The sequence below is a fragment of the Elephas maximus genome, chromosome 14 (genome assembly GCF_024166365.1).
Source record: "Elephas maximus indicus isolate mEleMax1 chromosome 14, mEleMax1 primary haplotype, whole genome shotgun sequence".
Lineage (NCBI taxonomy): Eukaryota > Metazoa > Chordata > Mammalia > Proboscidea > Elephantidae > Elephas > Elephas maximus.
This window is the reverse complement of record NC_064832.1, coordinates 88,794,328-88,818,007: the sequence shown is the minus strand read 5'-3', so window position 1 is coordinate 88,818,007 and position 23,680 is coordinate 88,794,328. Positions and strand designations below refer to the sequence as shown.

Here is a 23,680-nt window from a genome sequence, read left to right as displayed (position 1 = left end):
TCAGAAAAGGATCGTCATCTTTAGGACTGAAATACTCTAAGGTGGATTCTGCCCTGAAATAAAGTACACCAAGGATGAGCCTTCTCTTTTCTGCTTATTTCTTGCTAAAACCACACCTGCATGGTCTGGGATTCTGAACCAAATAGATTTGTGTATTTTGGGACACAAGGAAAGCATAAAATTGCTTAGTGTGTCACAGGTATCTCATCTTTTCATATTTGCAAAATTTTAACAGATGTGCTACTCTTTTTTTTTTTTTTTAAATCAAACTCAAACATTGTCTCTCTGAAGGGCTATTCTCTGACCCCCACCTCAGGTTCAGGTTCAGTTTTCTGTGTTCCGTAGCACCTTCATGACTCTAAGTACTGACTGCACTAAACTAGTAACTGGCTAACTCTTGAGAATCTCTTGTAGAGCCCGTGCTCCTTAACGGTAGGGCCGGCGTCTAATTTGTCTTTAAGCCCAGTACTGAGCATAGGGGGAGTTACTAACTGCTGCAGTTTTCCCAGGACTGAGGGGATTCCAGGACATAGAACTTTATCGGTACTAAAACCAGGGACGTCCCGGGCAAACCAGGTCCCGGCACAGGATAAAAAACAAAACAAAACAAAGACAGCTGCTGTTGCATTGATTCTGACTCACGGTGACTGCACAGGTGTCAGAGGAGAACTGTGCTCCATTAGGCTTTCAATGGCTGGTTTTTCGGAAGTAGATCACCAGGCCTTTTTTCCGAAGTGCTTCTGAGTGGACCTGAACTGCCAACCTTCCGATGAACAGCTGAGCTCTTAACTGTTTGCACCATCCAGGGACTCCCAACATTAAATGTGTGCTCAATAAATGTCGGTTGAGAAAATGGATGTAATCGTTGCATTCCATGACAAGGTCATAGATAATATTGTAACTTTAAGCAGTCAGGGTGGCATCAATGTGCGCTTTTCATCCCAAAAGGCAGGAGGAGAGATTGTGGAGACGTATTTGTCTAATGAGGAGCCACTCACAATTGTTTACCACAGAAAATTTTAAAATCAGCACATGTTCACAATGGCATTTCAGCAGCAGGGTGTTGGGCGCTCTCATTGTGCAGCTGAGGGAGTTAACAGCATAAGAGCAGGGAGAGATGTAAACAAGGTCCTAACATTCTGCTGGGAAGCCTCTTGGCTGTGATGGTGATGCAGATGGCTGAAAAAACGGGTCCTACTAGCCACCAGAAATGAGCGTGCCTGGAACTCTGAAGTGTGTCTCAGTGATTACAGTTTATTTTTCAGCATCAAGAAAGGTTTTCAATTCTGACACCATTTATAAATATTTTCCCATTTTATTTTTATTTCTGAATAATATACGTAACTGCTTTTCTGTACCTACAGGCCTGAGGTTTTTTTTCCCCCTCGGAAACTTAAGTGCACCAACAGTAAGCTGAGTTTTATGTTAACAAGCACCCTTAGTACAAATATATCACTGGCTGTTACAAGTGAGCCCTAATTCATTAATAATGCAAACCTGATGGCAAAGAAGACCTGGGATCAAAAATGAAATGTGTGGCAATTTCCTTTCTCTGCTTCCCAAATGAGCTATGCTAGGACAGGTGAACTCTCTCCAATACTTGCAATGATTTTTGCCATTGGTCCAGTATTCCTGATAGCTCAGTATTAGATAATTTTCATATATGTTATTAATAGATCATGAGAGTTAACCAACAACCTTGGTTATCCACAGGAATCTGATTCAAATGTATACCGTTGGGTCCTCAGGGAAAACACAAGTTCTGTTTCAGAACCGATCTGGAGTCTGTTTTGATTTTTGACAGCTGTAACTACTGCCTTCAGTGGAGACACACGCGCTGCCTGTTGTGGTTGGGTGCCATGGCGCTGATGACGACTCACAGCAACCTCACGTGACAGGGTAGAGCTGCCTCCCAGGGTTTTTTGGCTGTAATCTTTGTGGGCGCAGGTCACCAGATCTTTCTCCTGCAGAACCGCTGGGTGGGTTTGAACTGCCAACCTTTTGGTTAGCAGCTGAGTGCTTAACCGTGCTGCCAGGTCTCCTTACTCTTAGTTTAAGTCCTGCCAAAAGTCCATGAATGCTCTACTCTATAGGAAGTCAGTGGCGCCATTCCCATCCCCACCTTTACAGAACTGTGTGTAAAGTTAGAGGAAAGAGGAAGGAAGCCGACGAGGCGACATTTTTCCGAAAACACAAGGATTTACATGGGGAAATACAAGAGCAGAAAGGACTATCCAAGCATTGTTGTCTGAAAACCACACGTAAGAAGTAATCGTATCCAAATATTTAATCTGAATCTCAGCAGGCCTCTGACATAAGAACTTTCAGTTTGCAGGAAATACTGGGAATCAAGGAATAAAGTACAGAACACCACAAATAAATAAACACATCTGCAGCATGAAATATTCAATAGAAACATGTATCTACCCGAAAACTTGGACGTGAGTGTTCACAGCAACATTAGGCGGTAACACCTCAAGTGTCCGTCCATTGATGAATGGATGAAAATAAAACGTGTTATTTCCATGTGGTGGAATATTATTTAGTGACATAAAAGAATGACATACTGATACATGCTGCAATGTGGATGATCCTTGAAACCATTATTTTAAGTGAAACAAGCCAGTTACAAAGGACCACGCAATATATAACTTGATTCATCTAAAATGTCCAGAACAGGCAAGTGCACAGAGACGTGGATAGCGGCGGGGGGAGGGGGGAATGTCAAAGGGTACCAGTTTGTTTTTAGGGTGATGGAAATGTTCTAAAATCGAGTGTAGGTGATGGTTGCACAGCTCTGTGAATATATGAATATACGAAAAGAAATTGAACTGTATTCTTTAAATAGGTAAATATGTGAATCATAGCTCAATAAAAATGTTCAAAAAAAAAAGTATGGAACATTATATAAGACAATTGGCCTGGACTCTTCAAAAGTTAAAAAACAAAACCAAAAAACACCCCAAATTCCTGAAGCATAACAACAAATGCTGTATGTGACCTTAACTGGGTTCTAGATTTGAGGATAGGACCTAGCTTTAGGTCCTGCCCTCAAATTCAGAAACCATTTTTGAGGTAACCGAGGAACATTGAACATAGATGATGTATTAGATGATATTATTGAATTATTGATAATTTTCTTAAGTATGATCTTGAGTGTGATTGTGGTTGCATAGGAAATTGCCTTGTGCTCGGCTGCTAACCAAAAGGTCAACAACAGTTTGAATCTACCAGCCCCTCCTCAGAAACCCTATGGGGCAGTTCTACTCTGTCCTACAGGGTCGCTATGAGTTGGAATCGACTCAACTGCAACGGTTTGATTTTGGTTTGTTTTATGATGGGTATATGGATGTCCGTTTTACTATTTTTTTTAACTTCTTTCAGTATTATTTGAAAAAGTTAAAAAAAATTAAAAGTTGGGGGAAGACTTTGTAGTTGGGCACATTTGAGGGTCTTTCTCAATTCGGCATAGGGCAGTCAGTAATTGGTTCTCATAGTAACTGGGGAATAATCATGAGACTTCCCTGAGCTAAGACACTCACATGCTGAACTATTATCATCACGTCCAGTTTGCAATTGGGAAACAGAAGCTTACAGAGGCTAAAAAATTTGCCGTATATACAATAAGTGGTAGAGATAAGATTCAAATTCAGATGTAGACTTCAGAACTTTATCCTTTTCCTTTCTTTCTTTTTTATTATTTTAAACTTTTTTAGACCTTTATTCTTAACCATGAAGCTTAACAGAGCCATTGCCTGTTGCCATGGTCTCCAAAGCAAGCTTTGGGTTGACAGTGGTGTGTGTGTGTGTGCATCCTTGGAAGTGTGCAAGATGATTCAATGTGATTCAGGAAGAAAACATTAGAATGTCTGATTTTTATTTGTTAAATATAAAAATATAAGAGAAAGTAAGATTTACCAATATTTAACCTATGGGGCAATGGTAGTTCAGTGGTAGAATTCTTGCCTTTCACGTCGGAGACCGAGGTTTGATTCCCAGCCAAGGCACCTCATGTGAACCCACCAACGGTCTGCCAGTGGAGGCTCGAGTGTGGCTGTGATGATGAACAGGTATCATCAGAGCTTTTAGACTAAGACAAACTAGGAAGAAAGACCCGGTGATCTAATTCTGAAAATTAGCCAATGATCACCCTATGGATCACAACGATCAGATCCATTAACCCATGATGGGAATGGCATGGGACTGGGCAGCACTTTGTTCTGTTGTGCCTGCAGCTGACTCAATGGCAGCTAAAGACAACAAATATTTACACTACAGATTGATATGCCTCTCCGTTAGTCCATATGGTGATGGCCAGATTCTCAGTTATCCTATGGAAAGAGCGAGATTCCACGTTCAGAAGGGGCTGCCAGTGGCTCAGTCACCTGCTGCGGGTGTACTGACTATATCACAGTTCATATGGACTCACTACGTGAATTTATGGATAGCATGATCCGGTTTTAACAAACTCTATTAATTAGACTGGGCCCTGGTAATGCAGTGGCTAAGCATTTGGCTGTTAATCAAAAGGTCAGCAGTTCGAATCCTCCAGCCACTCCTTGGAAACCCCATGAGGCAGTTCTATTCTGTCCTATAGGGTCACTTTGAGTTGGAATCAACTCGATGATAATGGGTTTATTAAGCAGACTGGTGAGTTAAAATGACTTTTGCAAAGTAAACTTGGATTTCTTTCATTTCAAATAATGTAAACACAAGTGAAAGATAGCAAGTGGTACATCTGCCACGTTACAAACTAAAATAATAAAGATTCTTTGTTTTATCTTTATCTCGTCCTTTAAAAGTTTCTGCTTTTGCACGTGTTTCAGTAGGTACATAATATATTATTTCAGTAGTGCTTATATATAATTTTGGGCCCTGGTGGCACAGTGGTTAAGACCTATGTCTGCTAACCAAAAGGTCAGCAGTTCAAATCCACCAGCCGCTCCTTGGAATCCCCATAGGGCATTTCTACTCTATCTTATAGGGTCGCTATGAGTTGGAATCGATTTGACAGCAATGGGTTTATGTATAATTTATGCATAAATAATTGAAACACTTTGGAGTGTATGATCCGGTATCTTTTACTGATAGGTGTGTGAGATCAAAAAAGTTTGGCGATTACTAATGTGTAGCACAGAGACACAGGATATATAGTTTGTCTTCATAAGTGGCTTAGCAAGCAAAAATTCAGTCACATAGAATGGAATTTATTTAATAAAGCAGGCAAGTGTATTACTAGAAAAGTTTCCAATACATTGGTTAAAATACATTGGTTAAAGAAGAAAAAAAGCTTTGATTGCTTGAATTCATTCCTTAAATACTTATTTGGTGTCTTGTAGAGGTCAAATCTTATGCTAGATTCTGGGGATACAAATATACATAGAACCTAGTCACTGTCCTTAATAGTACATAGGCTGTAGCTTTATTGTCTGGTGGGCTAAACAGAGAGCAAGCATCACAGTCATGGGTGAACAAAGATCTCTGGGACCACTGATAACAGTTCGTATGGAAATTTCCGTTCTGAGGAACAGAATATTTCCTCCCAAGCAAATATAGCTTTGTTCATATTTGCTCTTCTATGGCTGCTGAATTCTGCCATGCGAACAATCAGGAAGCTAGATAATTACCCATTTATATCCAGAGGGATTAAAAACAATGATACCCAAAAGCATCATGCCCTCCCAAGTTTTTACCTCCTAGAACAACAACAACAAAAAAACCAAACGCATTGCTGTCGAGTCAATTCTAACCCATAGCGACCCTACAGGACAGAATACAACTGCCCCATAGTGTTTTCAAGGAGTGCCTGGTGAATTCGAACTGTCACCTTTTAGGTTAACAGCCGTAGTTCCTAACCGTGGGGCCACCAAGGTAGGTTTTATCCACGCAGAAGCCATCGCTTTAGCTTCTACTCTGGCCTTCAACTGCTCATCTTGCTAAGGAACGCCTGGGCGTTCCTGAGATCCAGTGAATATCTGTTCCACAGCCTGAGACTTGGTAAACAACGTTTTGTGAGTACTGGGTGCTTAATAAATATTTGTTGAACGAATAAATACATGAACAGCATTGCTGATTATCTGCCAGGAGAAGTAAGATTTCAAAAATTATCGATTAGCTGCCAGCCGATGCCTTCTGGATTTTCCTTTGGAGAGAAAGGAAGGCACAGGGAAATTCATTCAGGGCTTCTGGGGGAGGGGTGGGGGAAGAGCTTTACCTTGACCAGACCATCCCCTGAGCTGGAGGGGGGAATCTCAGATGATCCTTCAAATCCTCTAATTAGGATTCTGGTCTCCTGTCAGCTTAAATGTCACTCCAGGTGTAATTTACACAGCAATGATGGAAGAGCCTTGGAGACCTTAAAGGCAATCTTAGCTTGGGGAAAAAGCATGAGAATTTAACTGAAAATGGAATGAATCCCATCTTAAACAGTCTTTATGTCCCTTAGGAAGACACATCATTTCCAGGAGCTTCCCTTTGGTCTCCAAACAAGTGACCTGTTGCATTCTGACTTGGGGTTATTTGTCAACTCCATTACTAACTTTGTCCCCTATGTGGATTCTCTGATGAGGCACATTTGACCTTCTCTAAGAGACTTCACCCCTGCCTGCCTCTCAGCCCCCGGTGGCCCAAAGCTCCGTCTATCCTGGATCCTTCATTGTCTCTGGCTCTTCCTGGGGCAGTCACTTGAGCTGCCACCTGCTATCCTCCTTCAGTCATCCCAGAATTCATCTCACTGGCTACTTGTTGTGTGTGCCTGGCTCCGATGCCCTATCTGCTTGTGACTGCAGAAAGGTTCCAAAATGCCTACTTTATCTGTATGAAAACATAACGTAACTGGATGTAAATAATATATACCATATCTTTACAAAAAAAAAGATTAATATTTAAAGGACTATACAATAAATAATACATATGGAAGAAAAAAAACTAAGGCAATGTGAATATTTTATAGGCTGAAGGTCATTTGTTAGCTTGGAAAAACAATCTGTTTAAAAAAATGAAGGCAGCCTTGTTTTTACCTCATGGATAGGGACACTTTACCTGGTCAAGTTAAGGGACATTCACAGTTTAAAATACTATTTTGGTGATCTGAAAGTTTAATAATGCAGCTTTGGAGACAGTGACCATGTCCAGCTTTTCTCTAGAGAGGAATGGTCTTTTCTAACAGCACCAAGTCACTCCATTCACTGCGTGAAACTATATCAGAATTCGAGTCATACATACTTTTTCCATGATCGAACAAAGGTTTGAGTCTGTACCTGTTCACAACTTCCTCACTCACCTGAAAACACAGACAGATAGTCAGGAGTAGAGTATTTAAAGTTCCTAAGTCTCGAGTGGAATACTAATTGTACTGATGTGGCCAAATATCTACAAATTCAGTATCCTTAATACTCTGACAGGAAGTCGATGTTACTAACATCATTTAATTCAAAGAAGACACTGAAGACACACTAATGTCCTTGCTCCTCCTATGTTGAGGCCAGGACTCAAATCCAGGTCTTTTGAAGATGTCTTTTAGGGCCCTATTGAGTACAGATGCATGTGAAAGCTGGACAATGAATAAGGAAGACCGAAGAAGAATTGACACCTTTGAATTATGGTGTTGACAAAGAATATTGAATATACAATGGACTGCCAGAAGGACGAACAAATCTGTCTTGGAAGAAGTACAGCCAGAATATTCCTTAGAAGCAAGGACGGCGAGACCTCATCTCAGGTACTTAACGGACATGTTATCAGGAGGCACCAGTCCCAGAGATGGACGTCACATTTGGTAAAGCAGAGGGTCAGCAAAAAACAGGAAGACCCTTAAAGAGATGGATTGACATGGTGGCTGCAACAGTGGGCTCAGGCATAGCAGCAATCGTGAAGATGGCTCGGGATCGGGCAGCAGTTAGTTCTGTTGTACATGAAGTTCTTATGAGTCGGAACCAAGTTGACAACACCTAACAACAACAACATTTAGTACAGAGCTTCCAGTCCAGCCAGAGGAGACTCAGAAAAAAAGGCAGGTACTCTACTTCTAAAAAAATCAGCTGTTGAAAACTCTGTGGAGCACTGTTCTAATCTGACACAAATGGGGTTGCCATGAGTTGGAGCTGACTCGACGGCAATGGGTTTTTTTTTTTTTTTTTTGGTATTTAGAAGAACATCAGTTTTCTATTTATTTGAATTTGTGGAGCTCTTTGGTGCTATTTCTCAGGTCTCAACCTGTCTCTGACTACAGTGTTATGTTTGGGTAGGTTCTATAATGCTTGGTGGAGAAGTCACTTGCAACATGCTTTCTTTCAGAAAACTCCTAAATAAGTCTTGAGAATGATAGCTGGGTTCTGTGGAGTCCACTTTGTCCGTGAACCAAGAACAGGCTGCCCACTCAGTCTACCTAATCATCACACAAGATAAAATCAGCCCCCCATTCTGGGCATTACCATACATTTCCAGGAATTCAATAACAAGTTCTATTCTACTACAGCGTGACTTATCTTCTCCCCCGGTGGTATGGTACTTTTAACATTATTCCCTAAGGAGGCAAAGACACATGTGTTTTGTAGGAAAAACTAAGAAGGATAAAAAACCCAGTAGGAAGTGAGAGAACCTTTCAAGGTTCAAAAAGACAATGCTCGGTTTTGCGAGTTCCTCAGGGGACTGGGAATTGGATGAAAAATTTAAAGTCTGAGTCATCCAGTTTGGAGTGTCTTGGCTACAGGATAACAATATAATAAGGGCATGGCCCTAAAAAAGACAGATGGGGTCCTTGTTTGACAAAACACTGCTCCTCAAAGAGGAAGAAATATCATCCTGTGCTGTTCAGGTCAGATTTTTGGCAACAGGTTTTAAGAAAACTACAAAAAACTTTCAAATCTTCATGTTTGCAGCTAATGTTCTAACCGTACCTCATTTTCTGTGGTGTCACATGTTGGGCAAACAGGTATAGGAAGTATTCTACACATCCCTGAGAGATGACAGAGTCTGAGATGTAGCTAATATTTATGGAATTCAATAGTGAAAAGAAAACGACAGGAAGATATTTGGTCTGTGGAAATGCACACGAAGTCAAAGTATTACTTTGCACAGCGGGTATCTAAATCATGGCACGATTTACTACTTCTCAAGAAAGAAAATATAAATACGGTCAAGGAGAGGTTTTGTCATTGAATCATCGAATTTAGAGGTTAAGCAGAGGTCCCATGGCTCAAAGCTTCTATAGCGTTCTTGACAGATAACTCACCTAGACTCCATTTAAATGTTTCCAAGGACAGGTATCAGTGCTTAATGGAAGAGAATATGGGGTTTGTGGTCTGACCTAAAACAAGTCACTTCTGGAGGCTTCACTGGACAAGGCTTGGTCACATGGCATGTTCTTGTTCCTCCTGCTGCAATTGGTGCTAAAGCTGAGCACTCACCCTTTTCTCTTGCTTTGCTTTGTTTCTTTGCAACCAATAGCTGGCTTCAGATTCTGAGGGTGGCTTCAGGGTTTCTCTGCCTCACTTCCTGGCAAATTCTCCTTTTGATTAATTCCTGACCTGGAGTCTATCTAGTCTTTGCTCTCTCTCTCTTTCTTTTCTCTCAGCTTTGGAGACCAGCTTGTATGTGGGTAAGTCAAAAAGTATTGCTACGAAATCATAGAAACCTTTATTGAACAAAAACATCAAAAATGTGAAGCTAGTGTTGCTCGATGTGTCCTCCATCTAGGTCAATACACTTCTGAAGTCGGTGTTTCCATCTCTCTAATCCTTCCCCGAAGAATTCTGCACTCTTCAAATTACATCACTTCAAAACGGCAATTTTGGTGTCCTTAGGGACTCAAATTGTGTTCCTTTTAAACGTTTTTGAGTTTGGGGAACAGAAAGAACTCTGAAGGGGCAAGATCAGGGCTGTAGGGTGGGTGGATGGGGTAAGGTTTCCCAGCGAAATTCTCGTAGGACAGCCCTTGCTACCCTCGAAGAACGAGCAGGTGCATTGTTGTGATGGAAAACAATTCCTTGGTGCAAATTTCCTCGCCTTTTTCTCACGAACGCAGTTTTCAATTTTCTTAAAACTTCTTCACAATAAACCCTCATGATTATCCTGTGTCCTTCGAGAAAATCTATCAAGATCATCCCTTGGAAATCCCAAAAAACAGTTGCCATAACCTTCTAAGCGGTCTTCCCTCTCTTGGCTCATCTCTGAGTTCTTTCCGACCTTCCTTAAAACACTTGATCCATTGAAAACTGTTGTTTTATGTGTGCAAGCATTCCTGTAAACCTATTGCAAAGCTTCAACGATTTGGGAAGATGTCCACTTGAGTTTTGTTAAAAACTTGATGTTAGTCCTGACCTCAAAATCTTTTCTTTTTCCCCTGTGGTACAAAAAGCATCCTTTTATTTTTTTGAAGGCACCCTAATGAGATTAAGACAAGTACATTACTGAGAGAACTTGTCTGCAGCCATCTGCTGATTGCAAAGGCATGCTTAAACACGTCTTATTTGGAATAAACCCGTACATGCATGACTTTTTGACATACTCTCGTATCTTTCTTGGTTGCTAACCTTGGCCCCTGCTATGGATTGGACTGTATCCTGAAAAAAGATATATTGAAGTCCCAAGCCCTGTATTGGAGCCCTAGTGGCACAGTGGTTAAGAGCTTGACTGCTGACCAAAAGGTCAGCAGTTCAAATCCACCAGCTGCTCCTTAGAAACCCTATGGGGCAGTTCTCCTCTGTCCTATAGGGTCACTATGAGTCAGAATTGACTCAATGGCAGTGGGTTAACCCCTTTATTTGAGAATGCTTGGAAATAGGACCTTGGAAGATGGTATCAGTTAGGTTAACACGAGGTCATACTGGAGTACGGTGGGTCCTAATCCTATACAACTGGTGTCCTTATGAAAGAGAAGAGACACAGAGACAGATAGTGGAAGGACCCCACGTGATGCTGCAGATGGAAGCCAAGGAACTCCTGGAGCTGCCAGAAGCTAGGAGAGAGGAACGCAATAGAAGTAATGAACACAGCCCACACCCTGGTGTGGGACTCCCAGGCCCCAGAACTGTGAGACAAGTTTCTGTTCTTACCAGTCACTCACATTCTGGTACTTTGTGACAGCAGCCCTAGACAACCACTCCAGTCTTCTTTGGCTGTGTAGGCTCAGATATCCATGAGGAGTTTGTCCTGACCTGGAGCAGGAATTGTGACAAGTGCTGACTCTAAGTTAGGTTATGGTAGGTGATGTTCCTAATGGTGGGTAGGAAGAGCTCAGAGACTTCTTAAAAGAAGAGAATGAATTCGGTATTTCTACCAGTTATATAGGAGCCCTGGTGGCACAGTGGTTAAGGGCTACAGCCGCTAACCAAAAGGTCAGCAGTTTGAATCCTCCAGCCACTCCTTGGAAACAATATGGGACAGTTCTACTCCGTGAGTGGGATCGACTCTGAGGCAACGGGTTTGGTTTTCTTTTTTTCTTTTTTCTTCCACCGGTTACACAAGGCACACTGAAGCAGTTCGAAAATTAAAAACTTGGCCTCTGCTCCCACCATCATCTATTCTACCATCATCATGGACTGAAGACTTTTGTGAGTTCTCTGTGGTTTGAAAAGCAGATTTTCCCCACATTTCCTCAATTTCCTAAGATAGCCAACAGGCTCTTGGGAGTGGCTTGGGAGTCCGGAATCCATCCCTTTGCATTAGGGCTAAGCTGAAAATTAACACCAATTCAGGAAAAGCGTCTACATTTAATAGTACGATTTTGCCAGTGTTAAAAAGTTTGATGTTCTGAGTACCTAATTTGCTCAAAAAAAAAAATTCAGATTCTTTGCCAACTATTACTTCCCAACCCCTTTATGGGGGCTTTGATGACACTCCAAAAATCCATACAGAGCCTACTTACACCTGTGGTTGACATAACGCAGTGGCTCTGTTAAACTCCTAAGCACCTGAAGTTGCTGGTAAAATGTTGAAATTTCACCCTCAGGTATGTCTGCTAATTAAAAAAAAAGGGAGGAGCCATAGCAAAGCGTTACACTTCAAGTTTAGGTGTTCCTGTGGAATTCATCATTTAACCCCGAATGGTCGGGGCTTTATTTTTCCACGCCAAAGCTGAGAAATAGATGTGTATTCTGGTCTCTTCCTCGGAAGCGACAGAACTTTGGAACCTAACGGAAATGAAAAATGTTCTTTTGTTTGTCTGAGAGTGGTATGACTGGGCCGGATCCTTTTAAAAAGATACTGCAAATATGATTCCGTCCAACAGCAAGAGTACACACAGAGCTGTATACTGTGCTGGAAAAGTAATTTAAACGCAGCGCAGAAAAATATTTGGCAACTGGTAGGTGGAAATCAGATTTATCTAAATTCTAAAGCCATTTACGGTATAGACGGGTTGCCCTAAATCTTTTATGAAATAGGCAACAAAAAGCAAATACATTTCTTCTCGGCGTGTGTGATTTGATTTATGCTGAACTTTGTAGACTTGTACTGTGTGGTGCATAATAGATGCTTTTTTTTTTTTTTTTTGCATCTTTTGAGTTATATTTATGATATACGATGTGGTGGCTTTTCATCCATGGGTTTAACTGGGAATTGGTTCAAGTTTAATTGCTGGTCATTCTGGCCAAATGAAGCTCTATGAACAATAGAATAAGATACTGGTAAGTACCCCAAGAACGTAAATCACAGGACCAGGCATGTCCATGAACTCAAACTCAAATATATAGCTTTTACCTTGGGAAAGAAGAGAATGATTTTGTGGATAACCCTTGATTTGGCTCTCAGTGTCAATGTGTGCCCTCCAGGACGTCTCACTTGGCACCCCAGAGTCAGTTAGGATCTCCCTAGTATGTGCTCAGAGACAGCCCTCAGGGTTTTCCTGTCATAAAAATTCCACCGTTCATTGTCATTACGGGCCTTCTCGCTCGGTCTGTAGGCGACTTAGGGGCAGGTCCTCTGTCATTGTGTTCATCACTGTGTCCCACCTCCTGGCACATCACTTGGCTTACACAGTAGACAGTAAATGAACGACACAGAGTAGCCATTAGTAGGAATTTAAATTCTGAGCCTCCAAATGGAAGCTTAAATAAAATTTAAATTCTGGATGTCCTTAAATGCAAAATAAACATATTGACATATGGAGAAGCATCTTCCTTGTAAGCCTCCATATTTTACAGAGAATTGGCTGGTTAGGATATATTTATGAGTAGTCGGTTCAAATACACACACACAGACACACAGACACACAGACACACAGACACACGCACTTGTTTAGCATCTCCCATGTACCAGGCACATTTTAGGTCCTGGGGAAACAGTGGTATGTAAGTCAAGGTCCTGCCTTCAAGGAACTTATTGTCCAGTGGGGGAAAGACATACATATAAATAAGAATAATAAATGGCTGATAAATGTAAAGGTTGTAGGATGTGAGAAGTATAATCAAGGTACTACTACAAAGGGGAATAAAAAGTTCCTCTTGAGGAGGGAGAAAGGTGGGAACAAGAAGGCTTGAGGGAAGAGTGGCAGTTGAACTGGCCTTGAAAGATGAGTAATATCCTGCAGGTAGGGAAGAGATTTTTGGCAAAGGGACGCTCAGGGGCGAAAGCACAGAGATGCGACTTTTCAAAGGGCGAGAGAGAGGTGCAGGGTTGCACGGTGCATGGAGATACGTCTGCTTGAAGTGTGACTTTGGCAAGTCCCAAGATCTCCCTACAATCAGTTTCAAAATGGTGGAGACAACAGTCCAACTCCCTTTGAAAACACTACCTTCTTAAGGATTTAATAATGCTTGACAAGTTAAAATGTTGCTAGGGCACTTGGAGCTGGAAGTTTTGAATGAGCAGAAACGTCACTGCAGGGACAGAAGGCACAGGGTGAATAAAGTGCACTCATTCTTGGAAATCAGGTTTTTACCCCTGGGAGGTAAACTGCCTTTCTCTGAGAGCCATCTGGTTACTTTAAAGATCCAATTTACCCCATGGGGCACCAACCCAGGAGAGCCATTTACTCCTCCTACGATTAGACCCTAGTGACATAATCGCACTTGACTTTCACCTTTATGTCTTAAACATCTGATAACCTAAATGGATCCTCTTAGTCTCCTATGAGCTCTAGTGGGAGAAAGACCACCCTATGAAATGGTAGAATGGCTAGTCTGGGGAAGGAAGCAATAAGGGCCTGAGGGAGCACTATCCAACAGAAATACAACTCAAGCCACAAATGCAAGCAACGTATATAATTTTACATTTTCTAGTAGCCACATGGAGCCCTGGCGGTGCAGTGGTTAAGTGTTTGGCTGTTAACCAAAAGGCCAGCAGTTTGAATCCACCAGCCACTCCTTGGAAACCCTATGGGGCAGTTCTACTCTGTCCTATGAGGTCGCTATGAGTTGGAATTGACTCGATGGCAACGGATTTGGTTTTTGGCTTAGTTATTGTGTTGTTGTGTGCCACATTAAAAAGAAAGCAGAGTGAAATTAATTTTAATAATATATTTATTTAACTCGGCATATCCAAAATATTGTCTTTTCAACATATAATCAATATAAACAATTATTAATTAGATATTTTACATTATTTTTGTTTTTACTTTTTTTTTTTTGTTTAAAAATCTGGTATATATTATATACATACATCATAGCTCAATTGGGACTACAGCACCTCTCCAGTGCTCAACAACCACATGTGACTAATGGCTGCCATATTGGAGGGCACAAGTCTAAGGTCATTCCTGAGGGCATCAGGATTGGGAGCTGGCTGAGACCAGCTGAGTACAGGCCCCAGACTGAGGGTGGTTGTTTGAATTAGTTAAAGGCAGTCTCTTCGCTTTCCATTAGAACTTTCATCTCCTTCTCAATTCCATGGAAACTCTGGTGGCATAGTCGTTAAGAGCTCTGGTGCTAACCAAAAGGTTGGCAGTTCAAGTCCACCAGGTGCTCCTTGGAAACCCTATGGGGGTTCTACTCTGTCCTATAGGGTCACTATGAGTTGGAATTGACTTGACGGCAATTTTTTTTTTCCCCTCAATTCCTTGGGTAAATTGCACTTCAAATCTACAGAAATCATTTTTACCTCTTTTCTCTGATGCCTATCCCTTGCCCTTCACTGTTTCTCCCTAATCAATTGCCCAAAGTGCACCAGGAAAGAACTCAATTAAAATTAGTTTACATTTGAAGCCTGTCGAAATTCAGCCTATCTCTAGAATTGCTTCTGTTTATAATGGAATCCCGGGGTTGTGCAAGTCCCTGGCTGGTGGAAACAGCTAAGCGCTCAGCTACTAACTGAATGGTGGTTTGTAATGCAACCAGAGGCACCTCAGAAGAAAGGCCTGGCAATCTCCTTCTGAAAAATCGGCCATTGGAAACCCTATGGAGCACAGTTGTACTCTGATACACACAGGTTGCCATGAGTTGGAGTCGCTTTGATGACCACTGGTCATTACTAGTTATATAAACGGGAACATGTTGTATTCAGCGTTGTGGCATCCGACCGATATCTTATCTATGTGGCAGAGATTCTTTGTCTTATATTTATTCATTTATTATTGAAGTATGAGGATCATCCAAGAAGTATACAAACCATATGTGGACAGTCTGATAAATTTCCACAAAGTTACTTATGTAAAGAGCAGACAGTTTTAAAAAGGAAAATAGCTGAAAAGTTTTTGTTGGATCCCATTCTTTCTGTGAGCTCCCACTTTCTTGAAAATTAATTGCATCAAATCCTTTATATGCAGGGATTACAGGGCACCAAGAGCAGAGCGTTTCTTATTGATTTTCTGTAACTTTGAGGTTATAAATTGCATATTGGCTCTCGGAGTTTGCAGGCATTTTAAATACGAAAGGCTGTCAAAAAGTTGTTTGATACAAAAGAAAATAACCTCAAGGCTTCCCAACATCATCTCAATATGTAGACTTTCCCATGGAGAATCCATGCAACCCACCCGACCTCGCCTTTAGATGCTTAGAAGCTGCATTCATCACGGCCACCAGATGGCAGTCTTGTCCAACCTTTCCGCAGCTTCCATTCCTGCCTACCGTCTTCCCAGAGAATAAAATTGTAGATTGTTCCACTACGTGTAAAACTGACAAGCCTGTTATTTTAAACTTGAAACTGACAGGCTGTTATTTTAATAAGCTCTGCCGGAGCCAAGGTTAACCAAAGCTTTATTTCCCTACAAAATGTTAAGGCCACAGTTCTAACGGGGGCTGTGAAATTTTATGTTATTGATACTTTTCTCCGACTGTACAAGTTTTAAGATATTTTTTGACAAGTAAAGCTACATGACAAATACAGACATATGTTTATATATGTAGCAAAATTCTGCATGGAAATTGGTTCGAATTTCTCCCAATAGATTCTTTTACTCTGAGTTACATTCCTGAAAAAAATTTTTTTTTCTACAATTCTACATTTCTTCATATTTACAAGCCAAGTGATGTATTTTTAGCTTTGACTTTCTACCCTAATGAGTTAAAGGGAAATTTAAAGCTTATTTCAATCCCATTAATATTCCAAAATGAAATCAAGTGTAGTATTTGAATATTTCTGTAAAAGAAGCTTAGATCCAGAACAGTAAAACTTAGAAAGGATTTTCTTTTATAATAGGCATTTCTACAATGTATGATGGTTAATGGCACCATAATTTATTTCCTTTCCCTTCAAATGCCTTTTTATGTTGATCAAGGAAGTATTTAAAGCCAGTTGTGAACTGGGCCAATATTAGAAACATTCGTAACCACCTTTTCCCAGCGATTTTGCTAATATTTTTTTACACTTTTTCACCTGCTCCACAAAACAATTTTTAACATTTAGCTAATCTTCCTGTCTGAACTTATGAAAGTGAACCCTGCAAATCCTTGCTCCATTTGTACATTGAATCAACGTTGTTGTCAGTGACCCCTGTCATTGGCCAAAAGGACCAGCCACAAAGGGACTTAAAAAACTAGGGATGAACCTTGATTTTTAAAAGTGGGCCTAAAATAAATGAATTACACCCTACCTCTCTGTGTTATTCATGCTTCACCATCGCTCATTGTCACTCAGTGGAACAAACCTTTAATGCAAACCCTTCTAGGTAGGAAGAACTGCGCTTTGGAGACAAGATGTACAAAGCCCAGTATGAAACAGTCTTTGTCCTAGGGACCAGACACATAATTTGTGGGACTTTGGTTTTTTTAGTGCAAAATAGAAATGTGGGACTCTTTTTTCAAAAATTATTAGGAGTTTTGACATGACGACTGCAGAGCCTTGAACCAAGCTTCAAGCGGAGCCTTTTTAAGCACAGCGGCCATGAGACGGCACAGGTGCCCACGAAGCTGGCCCTGCTTGTCCTCAGGATACGGCCCAGCTGGGTTTCACTGATGCATATAACCAGGAGATGAGCCGGATGCTGACAATCACCATGGCCACAGCGGTGACGGCTACCCTTTACTGACTGCCTGCTGGATGCCCAGCTACGATATCTGTGTTACCTCTAACCAGAATGCAAATGTTCACAGGTAGTTATTGGTCTCTCCACTTTAGAGCTGAGATGGCTAAGAACTGCAGTTCTATTGGGACTTTTTTTTTTTTTTAAATGAAAGGCAACAAGTGTCATATCACGTACCCGCTGTGCAGCAGGCACAGCATTAAGTCTATTAAAGACCAAACCAGTGGCTGTCGAGTCAATTCTGACTCATGGTGACTCAGAGGAGAACTGTGCTCCATAGGATTTGCAGTGGCGGATTTTTCAGAAGCACATTGCCAGGCCTTTCTCCTGATGCACCTCTGTGTGGACCTGAACCTTCAACCTTTTGGTTAGCAGCCCAGCACGTTAACCATTTGTTCCACCCAGAGACCCCATTAACCAAGCTCATCGTTGATATGTTATTGCTTAATGGTCACAACTCCACATGAAGGATGGGGATACTGGTGTCGTGAGGGGTTAAGTCACACAGTGCAAGTGGGGCCTGGCTTTGAACCTTGGCAGCAAGGCTCCAGAGCCCGCAGTCTTAAATTGGCCATTGCAACACAACTGGTGAGCCGGAAATTCTTAATGTACTCAAAAGCCTGTGTGGCATGGTGGCACATCTCGCTTACTTCAGGAAGGATAGAAAATGTATTTAGGGGAGGGAGGGCTCTCCGTAAACCTGTGTGCTCTCCCCAAATTAGCTGCCCTTGCTGACTTTCTAGACCGTCTTCAATACCATCGTGATTCAAGCAGCCCTCCAAAAATTTCCTGATTTTCGACCTTTTCTAACACCACCATGGTTAGAGCCCTCTGTGCACCTACAAGACTACACATTCTTTAATCTAACTTTCTAAAACAGCCCACCCTGCCCCCTGGGAGGCCCCGAGACAGAAAAAGAACCAGATATTAGCTTGGTTAGTCTTCTGCTGGTGCACAACAGTGAGTTACATTGCCCTTGAACGCATCTCTCTCTCTGTCCATATAAATAGATGGATGGATGGATGGATGCATGGATGGATAGATATAGACAGACAGACAGACAGACAGACAGATAGATAGATAGACAGATAGATAGATAGATAGGTGATAGATAAAGGAAACCCTGGTGGTGTAGTGGTTAAGAGCTGTGCCTGCTAACTAAAGGGTTGGCAGTTCAAATCCACCAACCGCTCTTTGGAAACCCTATGGAGCAGTTCTACTCTGTCCTATATGGTCAATATGAGTCGGAATCCACTCAATGGCAACACATTTGTTTATGTGTGTATAAAAACCAAAAGCCAACCTCATTACTGTTGAGTCGATTCTGACTCATAGCGACCCAATTGGACAGAGTACGACTGTGGCCATAGGGTTTCCAAGGCGCACCTGGTGGATTGGAACTGCCGACCTTTTGGTAAGCAGCCCTATCTCTTAACCACTGAGCCACCCAGGCTCCAATATATATCCAGTATATATATATATGTACATATACACTCATACATATATATATAAACCAAAAAACCAAACCCAGTGCCGTCAAGTTGATTCCGACTCATAGCGACCCAATAGGACAGAGTGGAACTGCCCCACAGAGTTTCCAAAGAGCGCCTGGCAGATTCCAACTGCCGACCCTTTGGTTAGCAGCCGTAGCACTTAACCACTACGCCACCAGCATTTCCCATATATATATACGTATATCTATACATATATATATTTAATGTATTTATTTTTACTGTCACCAGAAATAATTTTCATCTGGTGGTGAGAACATTCTAGATGCATAAAATCGAGGCCATTTCTGCAACATGCAAGTGTGAGAAGATGAGAGTCCCAAAAACTCCACCAGGCTTTAAATTGGGAAAAGTGTTCTCTTTCTGGATTTTTTCTTCAGGAAACAGCAGGGGCTGGCTCTTCCCCTGGGTTTCCACGACAAAGGAGGATCCCCCCAAAGGCCTACACACAGAGGCTGGAGCTCCAGCCCTACATGTTTAATGGTCTGTATCTCACAGAATTGCGTTATAAATCCTCTCCCTGAGACTATTTCGCTTATGAAATGGAAAGTAGTAAGGAAAACAAAATTTTTACCGCCCTGCCACAGGAATCCGCGGGGACTTGAAAGAGCTTTTCCTTTTCCTGTTACTCTGTGCTTGGGGATAAGGTTAAGAAAAAAAAAAAAAAAGAGAGACGACGGTAAATCTGATCCAGCCAAATCCAAAGAAAGCACTCTGAGGAATCACCTTTTCGTTGTGGGTAAGTGTAAAAACAGTGCTGGAAGCACATTGGATCCTTCAGGAGAAAATGCCAGGGGCTTTCTGTTAAAGGATTGGTAGTTAAGCCGTGGTACTTAGAGAACAACCTTCATCTCTTCAAAAAAACGATCTCAGCAAAAGGAGCTCTGAAGGTAAATAATTAGAACGGTGCTTGCGTTGAGTTAGCCCTGATCTTGGGTTGCTTTTCTGTTCCTTCTTTGAAGAGTGGTAAGAGGGATGCTTATTCCTGGCACATGGAGAGTCTAATGAATTAAATTGTGTCCCCCCAAAGTATGTTCTAACTTGGTTAGGCCACGTGTGGTTGTCCTCCATTTTGTGATCTTCCTATGTGTTATAAATCATAATCTCTGCCTATGGTTAAAGAGGATTACGGTGGGATGTAACACCCTTGCTCAGGCCACATCCCTGATCCAATGTAAAGGGATTTCCCCTGGGGTGTGGCCTGCACCACCTTTTATCTTTCAAGAGATAAAAGGAAAGGGACACAAGCAGAGAGTTAGAGACCTCATACCACCAAGAAAGCAGCGCCGCGGGGAGCTGAGCACATCCTTTGGACCTGAGGTTTCTGCACTAAGATGCTCCCAGACCAAGGGAAGCCTGATGACAAGGACCTTCCTCCAGAGCTGACAGAGAGAGAAAGCCTTCTCTTAGAGCTGGCACCCTGAATTCGGACTTGTAGCCTACTGGACTGTGAGAGGATAAACTTCTCTTTGTTAGAGCCATCCACTTGTTTTATTTCTGTTATAGCAGCACTAGACGACTAAGACAGGGAGTTACAATAGAATTACCAGTTAGGCTTATGAGAGTGCAGTGTGAGTCTTTGCTAACAATGATGAAACCCTAATCTCTCAAATTCCCCCCCCCCCAATTAATAAGTATAAGATTCACCTATTTGGTTTTTACATTTTTCTCATTAGACCCTCATTCTGAATTTCTGTAATGTACCACAGTGAGCCATAAATCACATATTCTGACCTGCTTCATTTGCTTCACTCTTTTTACTACAAGAAGAGGAAAATTAAATAGCCTTTTGAAAATAGTTTTCATTTCCTTACTTCTTCAAAGTATTTTCTACGAGGAAAACCAACCTTCTCCAAGTTAAATTGCAGCTATTAAAAAAAAAAAAAGGCACAGTCCATATTCTATTTATTCCCTTTGCAAAAAGATAGGGTGTTTTAAATGTTTCCCCAAAGATAACTGAAAGTGGGGTGATATTTATGTACCTGTCATAAAAAGGTGTGAGGTGTGTCTCAAAGTCCCCTTCTCCATTACTTACGTGGCTGAGAGGAAAGTCCAAGCTTTCAAAGAGCTAGGACTTATTATGCCCAGAACTTGAGTCCATTTCTATTGGTTTGAAGAGATAAGCCCTCCAGACGAAGAGATACTTAGAAATCTCTTCTCCTTTGCTAGTTTTTCCTTTTCTTTTTTAATAGTCTTTTCAAAGACAGAGTCATAAGAAATAAGCTTACCTAAAAGTTGATTCAAAGGTAGACTTTAAGAAAATGTAATGAGTACCTTGGGAAATTATGGAAGCTCCATAAACCAGTTGCTGTTTAGTTGATTGTCCCTCACGGAAAGAGTAGAACTGTGCTCCACAGGGTTTTCAATGGCTACTTTTTCAAGAAGTAGATCACCAGGCCTTTCTTCCAAACTGCCCCTGGGTGGACTCAAACCTCCAAATTTTTAGTAAGCAACTCGGTGTGTTAAATATTTCCACCACGCAGGGCCTCCTGGAAATCCCATGTTGTTGTGTGCTGTCAAGTTGATTCTGACTCATAGTGAACCCATAGGACAGAGCAGAACTACTCCATAGGGTTTCCTAGGCTCAAATTTTTGTGGGAGCAGATTGCCAGATTTTTCTTCTCCTGCAGAGCTGCTGGGTGGGTTTGACCCACTGACCTTTTGGTTAGTAGCCCAGCGCTTAACCATTGTTCCACCAGGGCTCCTTGGAAACCCCATAGTGGTTTTGAAAAGGGAAAGAACTTTTCCCTGATCAAAAATGGTTAGGATACATATGGTTCTTGAACCACCCACATTCAGGTGCTCGTTCCAAGTGCTGCAAGTACAGACCCAACCACTAGAGCAATGGCCTGGGAATCAGCACTTCTAATGAGGACCCATGACTAATTCTGATACATAAACCAAAAAAAGCCAAACCCATTGCTGTTGAGTCAATTCTGACTCATAGCCACCCTATAGGACAGAGTAAGACTGCCCCATACAGTTTCTGAGGAGCACCTGGTGGATTCGTACTGCCAACCTTTTGGTTAGCAGCTGTAGGTCTTGACCACTACGCCACCAGGGCTTCCATTCTGATACAAAGGAAACCTGAAAACTGAGATCCACAGGATTAAGGAGCAGATAATGTGATCTCTCCAGGAACGGGTAGCCCCTCCAAGTTTACTTTGTTCCTTTCTTCTGAGAGAACTTTTAGTTTTCAGATTCAACCTAGTTTTATATGTCTATCTTTTCATTTCTAAGACTGTAAGTCAGGTTCTCATGACCACTGAACCTTAATGCAGTAATTAAAAAAAATTTCTTTGTCTTTTTATTGATTTACTTAAATTTCTTTGCATATGTAGTACTACTGTCATAACTTAATTCACATTCCTAAAGAATAATAGGCACAGCTATATTGGTGCAGGTGTCCATACATCCATTCAACAGACATTTATTAAGAACCTTCTCTGTGCAAGGTACTCTGTTAGGCAGTGGAGCTACAGAGAGGAAAAGGACATTGTCCCTAACTTCAAGGGGTTTTCTTTTCTAGGGAGATATAGTCATGAAAACAAACAACAATACAATGTGATGTTAGGGTGGAGAGAGGTAGACGCTTGAGTGTAGAAAGGGTGGTCGTGGGTTTTTTCTAGAGCCCATTGTGTTGTTGTGTGCCTTCGAGTTGATTTTGACTCATAGCAATACCATACAACAGAATAGAACTGCCCCGTAGAGTTTCCTAAGGTATAATCTTTGCAAGAACAAATCACCAGGTCTTTTTCCTGCAGAGCCATTGGGTGGGTTCAAACCATCAGCTTTTCGGTTAGCAGCTGAATGCTTCACCATTGTGCCACCAGGGCTCCTTTTTCTTCAAGAGCAGAAACCAGTAATCCAAATGAAAAGGTAAGGGCGTTTAAGTTTCGGCAAAGGGAGCAATGCAAATAGGCACATGGTAATGCCCAAGGGCAGCAACGGCTTAACCAGAAAGCCTGTGAAGTTTCAGGGAGGATCCGAGTGGTAAGGATGGCATGCTCAAGACCTGGATGCATTCAGCTGGCTAAGAGTCTGCATTTGATTTTAATTACCAGACTGTTCATGTGTGTATTCACGCTATGTCTCAGAGGGTGAGTGCTGCTTCTGATGGGTGAGCATTACCACAAGAAGAATGCATTAGGTGGTAGAATGGTGCAGAGAAGGGGTCCTGGGTCTGCTGGGAGCACTGGCTGTGGGCGAGGTTCACAGGAGGGGCTGCTTGATCTGGACCTTCAAAAAATGAACTAGAGTATGGTGGTGGAATGGGCAGGCTAGGCTGCATAGTCGGATGGAACAACTCCATGTTCGAAGGTTATGAGGACTGGGCCATTTAGGTTTGAAAAGTAGGCTGATGAGACTAGAAGATAACATGCACATGTTGGAGAAGCAGGAGTCGAGGTCAGAGAAGTGGACAGACACCCATAGATACTACAGGGTTTCGTAGTCCACAGTAAGCAGCTCAGAATTTATTCTGGAGGTTCAGTTGAAAAGTGGTAGAACAGCCTGGGAAGGACTTCTGAAGGACAAACAGGTAGGTGTGCCCTGGGAAAGAAGGCAGGGCTGGGCACTCGCCTGGGTTGATGACAAGGGACAGATGGGCGTGTTGCTTCACATCTATCATGGATTCTTAACTAGCAATTCCACGATACATACACTTTCCACTTTAATCTGGCTCTGCTCCTTACAATGGTGGTGCAAATACTTAATGTGCTTGGCTGGTAAATGAAAGGTTGGAGGTTCGAGTCCACCCAGAGGAATGCTGGAC

At 41.9% G+C, this 23,680-nt stretch overlaps 1 protein-coding gene across 1 annotated transcript in view; it reads right to left on the bottom strand.

Moving 5' to 3' along the window:
- GPC6 (glypican 6) overlaps window positions 1-23,680 on the bottom strand; it is a 1,286,079-nt gene that overhangs the window by 30,130 nt on the left and 1,232,269 nt on the right. The window lies entirely within an intron of this gene.